Source organism: Schistocerca piceifrons, chromosome 5 (assembly GCF_021461385.2).
Source record: "Schistocerca piceifrons isolate TAMUIC-IGC-003096 chromosome 5, iqSchPice1.1, whole genome shotgun sequence".
Lineage (NCBI taxonomy): Eukaryota > Metazoa > Arthropoda > Insecta > Orthoptera > Acrididae > Schistocerca > Schistocerca piceifrons.
Genome location: NC_060142.1, coordinates 458,943,486 through 458,963,468, shown reverse-complemented (window position 1 = coordinate 458,963,468; position 19,983 = coordinate 458,943,486).

The following is a 19,983-nucleotide window of genomic DNA, read 5'->3' as shown; positions in this document are numbered from 1 at the left end:
TCCTGTGAGCGAGACACTGACGACTGTCCACAGGCATAAGTTTAAGTGTAATTGAACGCCGCGTCGCATCCATCTGCGAATCACAGTGCCGGTGGAACTAGATTTAAGGACGCTGCCCTGCCGCCGGCGGGAATTTGCCAGCGACACCTGTTATCTGAGCTCATAAAGCAGCTCAATTACGTCGCCCCCAAAACAGCATCCGCTTTCCCCTCCCTCAAACTAATGACCTGTTTTCGTAATCAACGAAGTTGTCTCTTATAACAGAATTGCCGCTCTTCAATTTTACTTTCACAGAAGTGGTCCAGGTAATGGCAGATGTAAGTTGAGAACCTGTCATTCAGCTTCGCATTTTAATAACACTCCGTTTAAGGGGGCCTTGCCGAGTACTCAGGAAATGTCGACTTTGGCTTAAGTAGCAAATTAAACGGTAACGTGGGTTGTAATCGTTTAGTGCGGTTTTTGTGTCGCTGTCGGGTTTTGATCTCACGCTGCTGTTCTGTTCATCACCACATTTCGTTGTTGGTGAAAATGGCTGCAGACACTCGATTAGCAAATTAGCATTGGTAGATTATGTGTAATTATTAAACCTGTGCCGCGGACAGACAATCAGCATGATACGGTTTGCTGCTATTCCGATAACATAGCGGTATTCGCCAAAAGTAAACGGGGTTAGAGTCAGACACTTAATTAAATGAGACATGTGCTGTAATTTATATATAAACAAAGGGAAAACTGAGATTGTGATATGTACACAGAGCAAACGTGTCGGATGGCTTGAAAAGGTGGAAGAACTTTCCAACAACTAGAATAAAGAATTTGGGAGAAAGAACATACTAGTTATGAGAACACAAGGCATAAGACACTGTAAAGTGAAACGTTTGCTAACTTGAAAAATTATAAACCTTCGTTTTGATTACAAAAATGTTCAAGGAAGACTTTGTTTTGCAACATGGCCTGTACTGATGCGTATGTTGGCCGACCGAGATGGCCGAGCGGCTCTAGGCGCTACAGTCTGGAACCGCACGACCGCTACGGTCGCAGGTTCGAATCCTGCCTCGGGTATGGATGTGCGTGATGTCCTTAGGTTAGTTAGGTTTAAGTAGTTCTAAGTTCTAGGGGACTGATGACCTCCGAAGTTAAGTCCCATAGTGTTCAGAGCCATTTTTTTTATGCGTATGTAGAACAATAGTTAGGACAGAAATGAAACAATTAGAGACTTTAGTTCAATAAATGGTGGTGGGAAAAAGTCACAGGAGATGACATACATTTGAGATCATAAGGCAAGCAGTTCATGGTGTAGAATGCATCATTTGTGCTCAAATAAGAAGAATAGCTGGGAAGCGACAGGAATGTAGAACTGCATCAAATCAGCTGCATGGTGGTTGATGACCGAAACAACACCATTAAATCTATGAACTGTGGTTTTAAAATAAAAGTACAGACTACTGAACGAAATACACTAAGCTCACTGCAAAAGTTGATAGTGTATACACATTATTTCCAGGGACCATATGAGTGCTTCGTGTAATGAGTCACAGTTTACAGAATTCAGCTAAAAGAAATTTTAAAAAATAGAAAGTAAAAAAAACACTAATACAAGATATCTACGATAGCATATGAAATAAGTGTGACTTTATTACAGCGAAAGGGTTTAAACTAATGCAAAGAACCTCTGTACAGATAAAGGGATTGAGCCACTGGGAAGGATTTCAAATCAGATTTTGAAATCTAGAAGGAAGACTAATTAAAATGAAACCTGCAGAATGGACGTCGACTTTCAGACAGTGGATAAATAAGTGTTATACAAGTGCAAATTGTTTCTTCGTCCAATGTTTACTGAAAAAAATGTAGCAGTTTGAATGATTTCGTAATATTAACCAAAATCCCTGCGAGGAGCATATTTACAGGAGTGGCAGAGGTAAACCCCGAGGGGTTTGAAGAGAAGGGCGCACGAATTTCGCGAACGGACGCTGCAGATCGTTCGGTCGCTCTTTTCAGGGCAAGGAATAATGATATGAAACTTCCTGGCAGATTAAAACTGTGTGCCAGTCCGAGACCCGAACTCGGGACCTATGCCTATCGCGGGCAAGTGTTCTACCGACTGGCTACCCAAGCATGACCCACGACTTTTCCTCATAGATTTAATTCGGCTAGTACCTCGTCTCCTACCTTTCACATTTCACAGAAGCTCTCCTGCGAGTTCGAGTCTCGGTCCGGCACACAGTTTTAATCTGCCAGGAAGTTCCATAACAGCGCACGCTCCGCTGCAGAATGAAAATCTCATTCTGGCAAGGAATAATCTTTGGGGATGCACGTAATTGCTTCAAAATACGCCACAGGACATAATACACTGAAAATAATCAAGATAAACAAGCTTTTTATTTCAACGACAGTGGCAGTGGAAAATACTCTTGTAGTGATGACAGCAACACTTAGTTTCAGAACAAAATTTTGAATGTGACTGATCCAAGAGAGCTTTTCATCGAATGCGTGCTTATTTGCATTTCTGTGTGGGACTGGATTCAAGGAAAGTAGAGAATGAAAGTTTAAGCCTTCTGAAATAAAAAAATAACCACATTGTGAAAGAAAAACAAAAAAATAAGCAAAACTAAAGACAGGCTATTGGCAAGTGCACATCTTTATATACCTGTGAAATCAAAATCTGCTTCTGCGTAACGTTCACCTCACGCCTACTGGCCTAAAACTGTGATCGCTTAACAAAGCATCTGTGCTGGCATCTGTGCTGTTCAATACCACTGATTTAAAGCCGAGTGAAAATCTATGGGACGCTTCCTACAACGCACCGAAAGCCACCGACACAACCATGCAGTGCATCTGTTCAAGTGTAGCGATTATCAAAGGGTATAAGCTCTTTGGACATTTAAGATTAATATACCTATATCCAGAGTCGTGTTTAGCGCAGACTACAGTAAACATCAGCTGTAGTGACGATATTACACGATGTTGTTGTTGAGGTCTTCAAGTCCACAGCTCTCCAGGCTAGTCTATACTGTGCAAGCTTCTGGATCTCTGCATAACTACTGCAACCAACATCCATTCGAACGTGCTTGTTGCATTCAAATCTTCGTCCCCCAGTGCTATTTCTGCCCCCTACATTACTAGATTTGAGATTTATTGAGATGTGCCCTATTGAGTTTAATCCTCTTTTTCCGGCGAGTCAGGCTTTCTTATCACCTAAAAACATTTTGCGTGGTTTGCATGAATAATAATTTTGATTTGACTGTTAGCAATTCTCTTTCAGCTGTCTCTGCTACTTGTCTTATTTCAAAGTCTTTGTAAAATCGACTTTTTTGTTGCGAATAGCATAAAGGAAATTAGTAATTTTTTACTCTCCGCTCAATACGGTCCCCTTATGACACACGGACAGAAATGATATTTTCTGCATGTCGCTGTCGTTTTAATGAGAAAGTATTTCCCAGCGTTCTCGTTCTGTAATCCACAGCAGATCTGTAATCCACAGCAGAAATGTTGACCATTTGTTTCGAATCGTTGGCTAGTAACCCAGTTCATGTCAGCTACAAAAGTAAAACTCGCTGCGTTGACATATGAGATGGCGCTCGACCTGGCGACTGAACTTGTGTGGTGTAGGAAATATTCATCGACAGGATTTAAAAGGATAAAGGATAACGACGAGGTCTTCAGAGGGGCAGTGCAAGTTCTACTTGGGGATTATGAGGAGAAAATCTTCCGTGCCATTTTCAACCGAACCATTCCGGAATTTGCTTTCAACGACCAGTGAAAATTTAAATCTGAATGGACGCAATAGGCTATGAAGCGCGCTCCTGCTGAAAGTGAATCCGTTGCCTTCACCACAGTGCTGAATTGTTTTGTCCTTACAGATCTCCCGTAGCTCTCTCATAGCTGTAGTTCTAAAACATACTACTAAACATTTTTACACTTTCGATGTAGTATGTTAAAGGGAAAGAAACAATTAACATTCTGCACTCAGCTGCATAAGCAGTACTCATTTCAACATGAGAAAAAACATAAAATTATATGTTAAATACAATGTGTTTGCAAAATCCATACTTTCGCTTTGTAGCAGTTGCGTAAATGTGGTGTTACCTTATTGGACCTCGGGAAACACACTGAAGAAAATTATAGGACGAGGACGACAATCTACAAAATTAGAACTGTACGTCAGACAGCTTTTCTCTTAAGTTCCTGGCCCAAATGGTTTTAAATTTTCTTAGGTGAGTGTGACTGTCTACGTGCTGCAGTTTTATGTACTACTCTGGAATATAATAGGAGATGTTCTAAATTCTGATTCAATGTCGCCAGTATGTCGTGACATAGAAGTGCCATAATTATATTGCTTTTGAATATAAACATCAACCATGTAAATTTAATCAAATATGTGATATTTAATTACTCTCAACTGAACTTGACAATATTTAAATGATTAATAATTGACTATAAAGTGTAACTATATGTCATATACTGAGTAACAGTATTGTTCCTGAAATCCATCAGCGAGTTTCCCCACATGAGTTAGTCACGTGGAAAAAATTCTCTTTGCTATTGACAGGAACATTGCAGTCATTGAGAAAACAAGAGAACTCCTTGCAGAGAAATCCAATGAAACCCCCAAGGAAGTTTACAACTAGTAAATGAGTAATAAAGCAGCACTGAACATAAAGAAAGCAAATGCCGTGAATTTCGGTTTGAAAGGAGAAAATGACACGACAACATTAATGTAGATGATACCCCTCTAGAGGCAGAGCAACAAACGCAAAACTTGTAGGAATGAATATCAATTCTCCGTTGAAGTGCTGTGAGCACAAAGATTTTTGCAGACAGTATGTCATCAGCATGTTATGCCCTTAGAGTCTTGTCATCAGTGTGTAAGAGTCAATGTCTTTTAGTTACATACTATACATTTATACACTCAGTTCTTAACTATGGCATCCTTTTCTGGGTATCAAATGGATAAAACACGTACATAATTTTCGTGCTTCAGAAAAGGATCGTAAGAATAATAAACAATGATAATAGTGGAGCTCACTGTAAAGACCTGTTGAAATCACTGGGGATTTTAGCTACATCGCGTGAGTACATTTACCGAACAACTGCACACTTGAAAAATAACGTTGGTAATTACTAAATAAACACCTCTGTCCATGACCATGGAACAAGATCTAGACTGCCTTATATATACCAAGAAAGAATAAATATAATACTCAAAGTAGCATTTTCCACCAAGTTACAAAACTAGAATAAAAAATTACCAAAGGATATTAAATAAACCGCTAAAAGAAACTTAATTAAAAAGACAATTAAAAAGTATCTGTTAAACTTACACAGTCAGTATAGTGAAGGATTGAAATGTAACACCAGTACTAATAACTATAATAAAATATCTAATAGCCTGCATAACACTTTCACACTGTATTTTTCCTATTTTCTTTCCTTTCCTGGAAAATACTTCCGAAGCTAAGCAATGCATAACACCTTATCCTCTTTCTGACAGCATCTGACTCGTTATAGAGGGATGCTAACTCAGTTTTTCAAGGTGCGGCGTACAGAATGGTCCTGACAGAGCTGATAGTGTATGTAGTGTTATGAAACGATGTGTGTATAATGAGTGTAGTGTGTTCAGTAACTGGGAGTGAGAAATGTATGAATAGTGTAGCATTAGCCTTTTATCATTACTGAATAACTTATTGGTTTACTTATTTGTAAAACAGTATTGTACACTAGGGGTAAACCGAATGAGGTAGCACTGTTTTAAAAAGAATGGCCTTGCATTTTGGAGGGTGGAGGCTTCATTCTTCATACAGCCATTCTGATTTAGGTTTTCCGTGGTTTCCCCAAATTATTTGAGGCAAATGCTGGGATGGTTCCTAATATAAGGCCACTGCCGACTACTGTCCCATCCTTGTTGTTCAAGGCATGTAAGACCGTATGTGGAATTACTTTATTTTTGTTGGTCTCTAATTGTAAGACCAAGACATGTCCAATATCCTTCAAAAAGAGATCTACAGATAAAAAGTACTACTACTACATAACATCCTCATCAACGATCAAAAACTACAATGGTCTACTGTCGCGTGTTGAATCTGTATGCTATCAGAAAATGCAAATTCCGGGTTATATGAGGAATGTACAGATGGATACAGTTTCATAATTCTTCCTCTCAAAGTTTGTCTTAGCCAGAGAGTTGACTTACCTGCACAGTGGAAAATGATACTATGCTCTATTTTTCTTTAAAGTGTGAACAAAAATGTTGAGCTGCATATTCCTGGAAGATATCACTCCGCGGATGATAACCTTAAAATTTGGCTTTAGCTGCTTGCTATGAAGGATTGATACGTTTGCTAAAAACGCCGCCAGCTGTTCACGCAATAGAGCAAGCCTTGTCAGCAAAGTTATGTTAAATTTTGCTTTCAAATAGAAAGAAGAAAGCTTAACAAACTGATGGCTAGTAAACGAAAAGATTGTTTCAAATTGACATCAAATTAACATCAAAGCTGAAGTTTTCCTTAGGCGCTGTCACAAACAACGAAACTAAAGAGCATGCAGTAAATTAATTTTTCTTTTTACTTTCCTTTTCAAATACTTTTAAAGATGGGAGATGGGAAATGGTCATCAATACCCTGAATATGATTGATGATTTTGCAATACATACTAAGGTACAGTGTGTTGATCATAGTTTCGTCTTTACATTATCTTAATAGTTTGCAGAATGATAACTGAAACTTAGGCAACTAATGAGGGTGTTACGCTTAACGCTCACTGGAAAAAACAATCTCTCTATGTTACCTCTATCCAAATGAACAATCACAGCAGACAGCACCTCAAAAAAAATCATCTTCTATCTATCATGTCCGTCATTCACGCTGCTCATTCACCGGCCACGGACAACAAACTATAAATCGCGGCAGAACGACAATGACGTTATTGTTTCTATCACATTCTCTGGTAACCAAAGAGTTGCATATCACCGTAGTGTTCAGGGATCTAAAGAAGCTCTATGTGACAAATATAACAAAATTTCCACTTCTCATAGCATAGAAACCTTACATGGTCAACCTGAAAGTTCTAAGCTAAAAGTACCGCTGTCCTTGTCTGGATTCGAGTTCTGGTCCGGCACAGATTTGAACCTCTCAGAAAATTTCATTACGACGTATACTTCCCTGCAGTGTGAAAGATTTTTTAACGTTACTGCAAGAGATCTCTTGTGAATATCATTTGAGGAAAATGGAAACATTCCGTGGAACATATGTTCCCCTTCTTGACAACAGGTATATTTACCATTGAGTATTTTCACCTGCCCTGTAAAATGAAGACATTCAGTCATCAGTTCTGAGCATTTTCTTTTGCCGAGAAGCAGCACACATGGGTATACGAAATCAAAAATTCATGTAACTGTTGATAAATGCATTGGTAGTGAACGAAAGCGCAGTCTCTCGATACATTTGTTATATATTTTGGCGTCATGCACTGCGTCACAAAAAAGTTTCATTCTATCAATACTCCAAGAACTTGGGTTTTACGGTTCAACGGAGACTGTGCTTTTATTGTGATTAGAGCAGTCAACTATTCGCAATATATCAGTCCCAAAAAAAAATAATACCTAGTGAAGTGAGCCCGCAACGCATTGTCGGATCAACTTCTGGACAACCAGTAAGCCGAATATAAATTTACGAACGCAAGGGTAAGTATCTTTTCCATCTTCGAAATATTTCCCTAAAACCATTTTGAGCAAAGTTTTGCATCACCTCGGTTCCGAGACTTCCGGAACCTGAACAGAAAATTGGAATAGAGATTAACACTAACATCATTTCTGCCCTTTTTATTGCTCATGAAAACCACATGTTGTATGTTGTACCACCATACAGCAAGACCTTCAGAGGTGGTGGTCCAGATTACTGTACACACCTGTACCTCTAATACCCAGTAGCACGCCCTCTTGCATTGATGCAAGCCTGTATTCATCATGGCATACTATGCACAAGATCATCAAGGCACTGTTGGTCCACATTGTCCCATTCCTCAACGACGATTCGGATAGATCCCTCAGAGTGGTTGCTGGGTCACGTCGTCCATAAACAGACCTTCCAATCTATCCCAGGCTTGTTCGACAGGATTCGTGTCCAAAGAACATTCTGGTCACTCTAGTTGAGCGATGTCGTTATCCTGAAGGAAGTCATTCACAAGACGTGCACGATGGGGGCGCGAACTGTCGTCCATGAAGACGAATGCCACGCCAATATGCTGCCGATATGGTTGCACTGTCACACGGAGGATGGCATTCACGTATCGTACCACCGTTACGGTGCCTTACATGACCACCAGCGGCATACATCGGCCCCACCTAATACCACCCCAAAACAGCAGGGAACCTCCACCTTGCTGCACTCGCTGGACAGTGTGTCTAAGGCGTTCAACCTGATCGGGTTGCCTCCAAACACGTCTCCGTAGATTGTCAAGTTTAAGGCATATGCGACGCTCATCGGTGAAGAGAATGTGATGCCAACCCCGAGCGGTCCATTCGGCATGTTGTTGGGCCCATCTGTACCGCGCTGCATAGTGTCGTGGTTGCAAAGATCTACCTCGCCATGGACGTCCGGAGCGAAGTTGCGCATCATGCAGCCTATTGCGCACAGTTTGATTCATAACACGACGTCATGTGGCTGCACGAAAAGCATTATTCAACATGGTGGCGTTGCTGTCAGGGTTCCTCCGAGCCATAATCCGTAGGTAGCGGTCATCCACTGCAGTAGGAGCCATTGGGCTGCCTGAGCGAGGCATGTCATTGGCAGTTACTGTCTCTCTGTATCTCCTGCACGTCCGAAGAACATCACTTTGGTTCACTCCGAGACGCCTGGACACTTCCCTTGTTGAGAGCCTTTCCTGGCACAAAGTAACAATGCTGACGCGATCGAACCGCGGTATTGGCCCTATAGGCATGGTTGAACTACAGACAACACGGGCCGTGTACCTCTTTCCTGGTGGAATGAATGGAACTGATCTGCTCACGCGTGGTTGTTTACATCTTTGGGTGGGTTTAGCCACACTTTTGAACAGCCAAAGAGACTGTGTCTGTGATACAGTATCCACAGTCAACATCTATCTTCAGGAGTTCTGGGAACCGGTGTGATGCAAAACTTTTTTTGATGCGTGTATTTTACCACTGAATTACAGATTCGCTCATTCACATACTTTTCTTCGTAAATCTTACCATCGAGGAGATTTTTCAGTGATGTTGTACAAGGAACTTGATAAAGATTTTGAGTTCTGAGTGCTGAGAATACAACTTCCTATTCTCATATATTGGTAGGAATTTTATCTGTACACTTTATTGCTGTCGGTATGTTTCCTCATAAAACGCAAGACCAATTAATTCCTATTAAACGCATTCGGAATTAGCATCCTACATTTAGTACTATTCTTTTCTGCCTACTAGTAACGTGAAATTATTGATCCTTTGTCCAGATTCACAAAGGGAGACTCGAGAGACGGTGTTTAATTTTTGTTCAGAGAAAGCAGTGGATCAGTAGAAATTGTTCTTATTGAAAAACTGTGGCATGAGGAGCGCTGCTTGACGCTGCGTGTTCTGGATGGAAATTTTAAGGCGCTGCACTTTCTAGACGAATATAGTATGGTCTAGATTGCAGTGTACCTTAGTACACTGTCTACTGCAGCGTGTAAACCTATGAGACTAGATGGTAGTTATTTGCTGAATATTATGAATCACTGTGCTTTAACGTCTGTCAGTGTACTGATATTAAGAAACCACCTCATATATATTGCACATCATCTGTAAAAAACACATACCTCGATTTTTAATAAATGTCGTAAAACATATGAAGTAATTATTGTACCTGCCTGATAAAACATCCTGAAACGCATGATGCTTCGAAGCAGAACTTCCACGTTTATATGCGTCTTCAACTGCCACTGCATTCAAGTCACAAAATGGTGAGAAACGGTGGACAAAATTGTAGCTGTAAGCTCCCTTTGATGGTCGAATGTTTTTTTGTTATTCGTTATATTTACAGACTACATAATGAAGTGTGATAAATGCTGCACTAGTAATAAAGTTACTTGAAAAGTGCATTTATTAAGAGATATTCTTGTCTTACGTGCGCTCCTACTGATTTGCGAAAAATCTGTGGTCAGTTTTCTTTTGTCACTGCACTTTTAGGTCAGCAGTGGGTATTCAGTTTTTTTTCAGTACTCAATCCGTTCGTTAGTACTATTAACTAAATATGACGATTTCTCGCAGGAAGAATATTCACATGGTAAGATGCACCCTATGTCCGTCAGAGACACACAAATCTTTTTAGCTTGATTGTGGATTACAGTGATTACTTACGAAATCGAAGTCGTGTCGTTTTTCGAACCACGTAATGGAGTTATCTTCTAAACTACAACAAGAAACTAAGTTAAAGTTCCCTTATGCTTTATTATGTGATTCACTTTGCTCTTTGTACCAGTGATTGATGAACAGCGCGCATTTAGTTGTATGGAATAGACTGTTGGGCTCCGCGAAACAGAGTTCTTATATAGCTGGAAGCAGCAGAAATAACATCCCTAGGATCTGCATGCTCAGAGGATAAATTCAGTAATCACCACACAACGGCAGAATTAGGTGCGATATTTGTAACAGGAATGAAAGGAACATGTGCGGTTCACGTCGGAGTGTAGGATCCCAAAGCCACCAAAGTCACCAGATCACAATATGACAGAGCCTTTGTGGTCTTTTTGGAGAGATGGTTCGTGATGGTTAGCCATCTCCATCATCGTTACCTGAACTTCCCAGCAATTTACAGGAAGAATGGTATAACACACCTAGCTTTACAACGTTTCACTTAAATATTTAAACGACGTGACTGTCTCAAGCTGGACACTACTAATGCTGTATCCGAACATTTAGGGTTTGTTTTTATCCTCATCCACAGTAGCTTACATTTATTTACATTCATCACATAAACTAGAAATTTTGTCTAAGTCATCTTGTGTTCTCCTAAAGTCACTCAAGGATGGCACCTTAACGTACACCACAGTATCAGCAGCAAACAATCGCCGAATGGTGCCCACCCTATCCGCCAATCATTTATGTATATAGAGAATAACAGTGGTTCTGCCACACTTCCTTGGGGGACTCCTGGCGGTTCCCTTGTCTCTGATGATCATTCACCGTCGAGGACAACTTACTGGGTTCTACAGCTTAAGAAGTCTTCGAGCCACTCACTTATCTGTGAACCTCTTCCATACACTCGTACCTTTTTTAACAGCCTGCAATGTGGCACCGTGTCAAACGCTTTCCGGAAATCTCGAAATATGGAAATGTGGAATCTGTCGGATGCCCTTCATCCATACTTCGCAGTGTATCTAATTAGAAAAGGACAACGCTTCCTAAGACCATCCTGATTCGTGGACGTAAGCTTTTCGGTCTCAAGAAAATTTATTATATTCGAAATGAGAATATATTGAAGGATCCTGCAGCAAATCGAAATTAGGGATATTGGTCTGTAATTTCGTGACTACATTCCTTGGCTCTTCTTATACAATGGAGTCACTTGCGATTTCTTCCGCTGTGCGAGAGATTCGCGTTAAATGCAGGCTAAGTAAGGAGTCAATGCCATTGAGTACTCCTTGAAAAACTGAAGTAGGATTCCATCCGGATCTAGTGATATATTTGTTTTCAACGCCTTCAATTGTTTCCCTACGCCAGAGTTTCTTATTACTATGTCGTCCATACGGGAGTCTATTCGCTGGTCAAACGACCGTTTGTTTGTGCGCTTCTCCCGCTTGAACGATTACTTGAACGTGAAATTTAAAACTTAGGCTTTCGTTTTTCTATCTTCAAGTACCATACCAGACGTGGTCAAAAAGTGCCTGGATGGAAGGAAGCCTTAGTGAGTTTACATAGAATCAGAATTTTTCGGGTTGTCTGCCCTGCCAGAACTTTTGCTAAAGTATGACTGTTGTAGTAGTTGTATGTTTCGCGCATGGATGTTTTCACAGACGCAAGAATCTCTACTGAACTTTGCTTGTCACTCGAGCGTTCTCTTTTGAACCGAGAGTGCAACAGCCTCTGGTTCCTCAGTAGTTTCCGAATCTAGTTATTAAACCATGGTGGGTCTTTCTCGGCCTTATCCACTTTTTGGGCGCATAACTTTCCAGACCACGATTTACAGTCTTTACTTTCCCCATAATTCCTCTCCGTTTATCTTACTGGAACTAAGTGATGTCAGTTCACTGCCTAAGTGAAATGCTAAAAACTCCTTATCTGCTCTTTCTAGCGGAAATACTCTCCTAGCCTTCTGGATTGAGTTATTAACTTTCGTAACCATAGTAGCTGTAATGACATAATGATCGCTAATCCCAATATGTGTTTGACGTCGTCTTTAAGGACCGGCCTACTGTAAATACAAGCTCTAAGGCATTTCCATTGCATGTGGGCTGCCGAACTAGCTGCTCAAGAGTGTTTTCAGAAGACGTGTTCAAAAGTACTTCGCATGACTGTCTTTCTGTACCCTCTGCAGTGAATCCATTGACATCCCAGTCTATATTTGGTAGATTAGAGTCGCTTCGAACTAGCAGTGCATGATTTGGGTATTTACAAGCTACGGGTATTTTTGAATGACTGTTACCTGTCTCAGCAGAATCGGGTCGCTGGTAAAAAAAAATCCAACGATTGACTTAGTTTAACCTAGACCTGTTGTAGGCGACCAGAAAACTTTACTACATTGAATGTATTCGCAGTTACGAGTATGGATAACCATCGACTGTATAATGGAATGACGACAGTGAAAATTTGTGCAGAACCGGGACTCGAACCCACATTTCCTGCTTGTCGCGAGCAGCCGTCGTACTATTTGGCTATCCGACCACGACGCACGTCCAGAGCCAAACCTCCATATGCGGTAAACGATCTGTCTACAACCAGTACTCGTACATTCGTTATGTATATTCCCATACAGGGGAGACATTTTACTTGAAAGTTGCTTGCTCGGTTTCGGAGGGTATATATGATACTGCAGTAACTGTGTTATTCCGAATTACGATGCAAAGTTCCTTCGGACCTGCATGTATTTCGTGCACCCATGCATTGTCGTCATTCCATTATACCGATGAGGGCCATCCATATCCGAAAATGCGAGTACATTTAATGTATTTCATAACGGCTGTAGTCAGCCCCGAGCGGACGTACATGCATGTCCGAAGGAGCTGCCAGCACTCGGTTCCGATAGTAATTTGAGCGGAAGAACTTCCCTGGACGGCAGTAAATTTGGGAACTTTATTACAAATTCTTCGACAATTTACTAATAATATTTTGACAGTCGAAGTGTCTTTGCTCCCATCTCGGTCTGACATCTCTCGCTTTATATCGACTGGCCACTGTTCATCAGAGTACCTCAAACTAGAGCCTAGTCTAAAAACCCTCACGTGCACTCCGACTAGCTGTTTCCTTTGTGTAGTGAAGATTCCCTTGAAAATCCTACATCACCTGCATTTATCCTTTTCGCCTGGAGGCTGTTTCGAATGCCAACGGGTTTTCTATACCGTATTACACAAGGTAATGCGTTTTTGGAGTTTCCACATTTTTGTCAAACCCCTTTATATGTTCATGATATAGCCACCACTTACGATTCTTTATGCCCATACTGACACTAGAATACGTAACCATAATTATTAATCGATCCAAAAATTTTGGCGTTCCAGTCAGACAGTCCTAGTGAATTCGAACGTTATCATTAACAATGTGATTATTGCTACTGTAAGTAAGCGACTCAAATGCTTGGAAAGTTCTTGGGCGTCGCGACGGAACGTGTTGTCTAAACTGCGCAATATTTCTACGAGGCGGCTGCTCGTCATCTTCAGGTGCGACTGTGGCTGGCTGTCACGCTGCACTGGTTTTTACGTTGGTTTGTTAGAAAATGTACATATAAGCCGAAACTGGTTGTTACGTGACATGAACAAGAAGAAGTCTTAGGGAATATTGTGGTCTAAGTTGCAAAAAGTTTCCTGCATTCGTCTAAGAACGAACAGGAGTTACACAAGTGAAGTGGAGATACATTAAACTGTTTTGGTTTATTCGTCTTTTCCTGGTGCTACCCACTGATCTTTTTCCCGGCAATAGTAAATCCTCGTGTTCAAAAAAATCAGTCCTGGATGTTGCGAAATGTGTGAATTGGGGCCCTGTCGTCTTGGAAGCATCACCAGTGGGGAACAAACATTATACCAGGGGATGAACCTTATCAGCCGAAATGGACACATAAACCTCGGCAGGAACGTGAAATTGGAGAGTGACGCGGGACCCGTGGAGTACCACTGTATGGCTGCCCGAATCATCACAGAACTGCCGTCATGTTTCACTCTGGGGACGTGAAGTCGGCCAGATGCTGGAAACAGTGTTAAACAATACTCATTCGATCAGACGTTCCTCCACTACTCCATATTTCAAGTTTTGGGGCTTCTGCACCACATTTTCCTGTTACGGACATTTGCGTCATTGATGGGTGCATCCGCAGCTCGTGCTTATGGTGGCTAGCGTTGACGTCTCTGGATCATGGGGTCCCCGGTTCGATTCCTGGCTGGGTTGGGGATTTTCTCTGCCCGGGGACTAAGTGTTTGTGTTGTCCTCATCATTTCATCATTATATTCATCATTCGTGACAGTGGATCGATTGGACTGTGTAAAAAATTGGACTGTGAAAAAATTGGAACTTTGTACGGGCTCTGGTGATCGCGCCGTTGAGCGCCCCACAAACCAGACATCATCGTCATCATTGATGAGTGCCTGCAATTCCCTGATTATGGCGCTCCTTCTTGTTATTTTTGTGCTGAGAGGGTTTGCGAATGCGAGAATCAATTCTGCAGTGACTTTTGCAGCTGTCATCCTCCGTCATGATCCACTTCAATGACCGCCCACTCAACGCATTTTTGTCCGCTTTGTGACTTAGCAGATGATGTTTTCCAGCTTTCCTGTATGCGGTATAGATCTTCGATATGGTGCTCACTTGAAACACCAAACACTTCGGCTACCTTGGTTGCGGGAGCACCCACCATATGAGCACCAACAATTTACTCGCGCCCGAATTCACTTAGCTCCGACATAATGCACTCGTAATTATACAGACACTGTTCTGACCACGATTGACAATTGAAACGTATTGAGGACGCTGTGCAGGTGCCCTTCATGAGCAAATATAACAGCACAACTGCAGGGTTGGCAAATATCTGCATTTACGTTCAATGCATTTCTCACGGTGTTTCCTTATTTTGCCCAGTCGTGTATATATATATGAAGCACACGATACTACCGACACGAATACCCAATAGTGATTATACTGCGGTAATTGCTGACAGCTTCAATAGACTTCAACGCATTGTAAGCCAAATAAACGAAGGCATTCAACGTTATGGCCTAGAAATCAACGTAAATAAAACAAAAAGAATAGTCATCAGCGAGAAAGACGTGCGAAAAAGTCACATTAACATTAATGGTAAACTTCTGGAACAAGTAAATATATCTGAGAACTAACATTAACAACCAGTAGCATAACTCGCAAGAAATTGTCCATGTTGAGAAAGACAGAGTCGCATTTTATAAAATGTGGTCAAGAACCATCACCTCTCAGTCGAAACTAAATTAAGGTTTCTGAGCTGCTGCATATTTACCATTCTTTTCGATGGAGCTAAAGCCTGGACTCTGACCGAGACGAAGGGAAAGCGACTTGAAGTGTCTGCGATGCGGCTATACAATAACTACATTCTCCTCAAAATGAAGAAATATAAAAAGACGTCTTAAACGCAGTACAACTGCAGTATCTCGGTCATGTAATGGGAAATGAAAACAGTTATAAACTGCTGCAGAGCTTTCTTTAAGGAAAGTTACCTGGCATAACAGGGCTCGGAAGAAATAGAACCGTTTCGCTCGGAAGCTTATGGATATGGACTTAAGCGAAGAACCTTTTCCAACAACCAAAATTGATATAGATAGGATGGTCACCGTCATCCGAAGTGGATAGGCACTAGAAGAAGAACGTCGAGGTAAACACAGCAGCGGACGCAGACGATTCGTGATAGTCTGCAAACTGTCGATGTACTTGCAACGGGAAGTAGCTGTGCAGGCTGCACACAAAGGACGAAGCTAAGGTCACACTATCAGTTTATGTGGTTATTTTGTTTCGAGTTGCCTGCGCGTTTACGATGTGTGTTTCCAGTCGACGATCTTGTGGATAACATCGGAAGTTCACTGAGGCTTTTTGCTGATGATGCTGTAGTATATCGAGAGGCTGTAACAATGGGAAAGTGTACTGAAATGCAGGAGGATCTGCAACGAATTGACGCATGGTGCAGGGAATGGCAATTGAATCTCAATGTAGACAAATGTAATGTGCTGCGAATACATAGAAAGAAAGATCCTTTATCAATTAGCTACAACATAACAGGTCAGCAACTGGAAGCAGTTAATTCCATAAATGATCTGGGAGTAGGCATTAGGAGTGATTTAAAATGAAATGATCATATAAAGTTGGTCGTCGGTAAAGCAGATGCCAGACTGAGATTCATTGGAAGGAAATGCAAACCGAAAACAAAGGAAGCAGGTTACAGTACACTTGTTCGCCTACTGCTTCAATCTTGCTCACCAGTGTGGGATCCCACCAGATAGGGTTGATAGAAGAAATAGGAAAGATGCAACGAAGAGCAGCGCGCTTCGTTACATGATCAGTTAGTAATCGCGAAAGCGTTACGGAGATGATAGATAAACTCCAGTGGATGACTCTGCAGGAGAGACGCTCAGTAGCTGGGTTCGGGCTTTTGTTGAAGATTCGAGAACATACCTTCACCGAGGAGTCAAGCAGTTTATTGATACCTCCTACGTATATCTCGCGAAGAGGCCATGAGGATAAAATCAGAGAGATTAGAGCCCACACAGAGGCATACCGACAATCTTTCTTTCCACGAACAATACGAGACTGAAATAGAAGGGAGAACCGATAGAGGTACTCAAAATACCCTCCGCCACACACCGTCAGGTGTCTTGCGGAGTATGGATGTAGATGTAGATGTGGATGTAGACAAGGCTGAATATTTCATGTTAAATGGTTCCGCCGGTACTGAGTTGTCGTACTTGTAACCCACAAGACATACGAGGAGGTGACTTCACTCCGTCACTGTTCAAGTTGAAATGTTAGCTTTCGCAAGTAATTTTTCAAAAACGGGTGGCACTGAGAATCAGGCCTACGGAACGGTTATTCTAACGAGATCGGGAGCCGCGCAGCACGTGGAAGTCATAGTTAGGGGCTAGAGTCCTCTTATGTAAATTAGTCGCTCTAACGGTTGAAGATGTTGCAGGAGCTGGGCTAGGAAAAATAGATCTAGTCTAGTCCGTTGTGGGCCGTCCTGCAGGAAGACTAGGCGCGGCGGCGTCTTGAAAAGCGCACGGGCAGGTTCACCTAGTAACGGTCGGCGGCTAGGTGACGCGCGGGGTTATTTCAAGTTCTATGACGTGCATAATGCGCCGCGTACACACTTCCCCAGGGAATGGGACGGCACGCCGTCTGCACCTGGCGTCCTAGCGGAGGCGCGCTCCTCCTATTACTGCGGCCGGTGGCTGTCCGGCTCGGGCCATTTAAAACTGCTCTTCTTTGCCCGACTACCTTACTCGGCAGCACAATGTCACCGGGCGAGAGAGAGAATATCGAACACTAACACGGGCTGTTATTACGAGGACAGGTACCCCTCGTCTTAGTTTTATCTTTTATTTCCCGAACGAATTACTAGTTAGCTGAACTAGATTCACTGAAGTGAAATGAATGGATCGGTGAGGAAGAAATCAGTGAAGATGCAGTCACAAGAAATGATTTGAGCGAAAAATGGTCAGAAATGCTGAACCAACAAGTACGTCTTCGCAAATGAAAACTTGTGCCAGACGGGACTCAAGCAGTTTTCTTGTTCATGGCGAATAGTTCCCCTCCATATTCGCACTCCCAGTGGTACTACCACAGGTCCCGTGGGAGAAGCTATGGTTGTAATGTTTGGAAATAATTGATGTAAAAAATCAGTGATTCTCAAGTTATGACTCAGATAATAACCGACTGGTTAGAACTAGAAGAGCAGAAAATTTCATTAGGGAACGACACAGTCACGAATTACTCATTGCTTGAACAAAATACTACGTTGTGGATTATCAGTCCAGCTTTGTGACTAAATTAGTATTTGCTTCCGAGCAAGCAGAGCCGAAGGCGTCACATTTGAAAATAATCTCTGGCATTATTACAGTTTCGCTACTGTTCACCATAAATGTAAGTTATCTAGTGGATAATATTGGAAGCGGCACTATTGTGTTGGTGGATGATGCATTTATATATAGGCGAGTCGCAACGCCAAGAGAATTGTAGAGAAATACAGGTGCAACTGACAAGAATCAATGGAGACGCATTATTGCTCGATTGCACCATAGACGCTGAACAGAAACTACACACTGGAAAGAGTAACAACGGCAAAAAGCCTAGGAGTAACTGGCTGGGACGACCCAAAGTAGAAAGACCACATAAAACGAATGGTAAATTCATCCACGAAAAAGTGGCACACAAAACTGCTTGTCTGATGATCCCCTGAATACTGCTCGTCACTTGCCATGTAGGATTAATAAAGCAGACTGAGAAGGCCCAAAGAAGATTGGAGTAATCCATCGCAGGCTGTTTGAGTAACGCGAGAACGCTACGGTAATGCTCAACATGTCTGTGGCAGAAGAGCCTATCGTAACCGCGACGTTTGCTGTTAAAATTCGTAGAGATTATTGCAACGGCGGAAATCACGGGTGCCTGCAGCATTTACCAAACCTTCTAAAACAATCCGGTCAGGTTTTAATACATAGGATTGCTGGCCCATTGGTCCTTCATTTACTGTCATGTTCTGTTACATTAACATTCTGCTTCAGCTTCCAAATGGGAATGTGCTACCCACTGCATATTTCGTCTCAACCTATCATTGTACCCGACATATTCTTTATCGACACATTTTCGTACTTTACGGAGCCTCGCGTTCATTTAAACCAGTGGTTCCTAACCTTTATGAGACTATTACCCGTGATTGCAATAAGATACTGGCTGGTATACCCCCCCCCCCCCCCCACACACACACACCATTAACAACATTTGCGTCTAGCTAAACTTTAGAGAGAAAAAATTTTTCTTTGAACGCTTTTATTTTTTAAATGCTGCAAGATAAATGATATTTAATATTCGTAGGTGTCCTTTTAAGCCCAGAATACAGAGTCAATGAGACAATTGGTACCTATTAAATCTAACAACATTTTATTTTTATTTATAAAAAGAAGAAGTTATTCTCAGTCCATCGCGAGTGCTACCTATAACTCCTCCTCAGAAAAGAAAGCAGTTTATCCACATTGATATACGCATTACAAAACGTGTTTCCGCTACACCATTCCTCTCCCTAGTGACACTTGCTTCACTCACATCCTGGAATCCCATTTTAAAATCAACCAAGTCAAAGGGTGTACGCAAGCTCTATTGCGTGTGTACAACTAGATTCCTGGACTCCTTACTCCTGAAATGGTAGAAATTGAAAGACTTAAGGCTGCCAATGTTTTGCGTTTGACCACTGCCGCACAGCAATGTGGTAGCCATAACGTAATTACAGCTGAGTTGTGACCTCAGTTAGATCGTTTATTGCAGCAAAGTGAATAATGAAGCAGTTTCCTGTCCAATGTGTGCACTACATACAACTCAGAAAATACATTTTCATGGGATGTTTAAGCATACATGTATCAAATTTACTGTCGCAGATGGATGATACAAAATATATGTGTAATAGGTGGAATGAGGAAGATGTTGCTCATACATTCGTTTCACAAGCTGTAACTTTCACAACATTCCCTCACGCCTTAATGCTAGTATTTAAAATAAAAATATAATTATGGATAACTTACGTAATCAGCATAATAGTTTTACGAAACATTGATGATAATAATAATGGT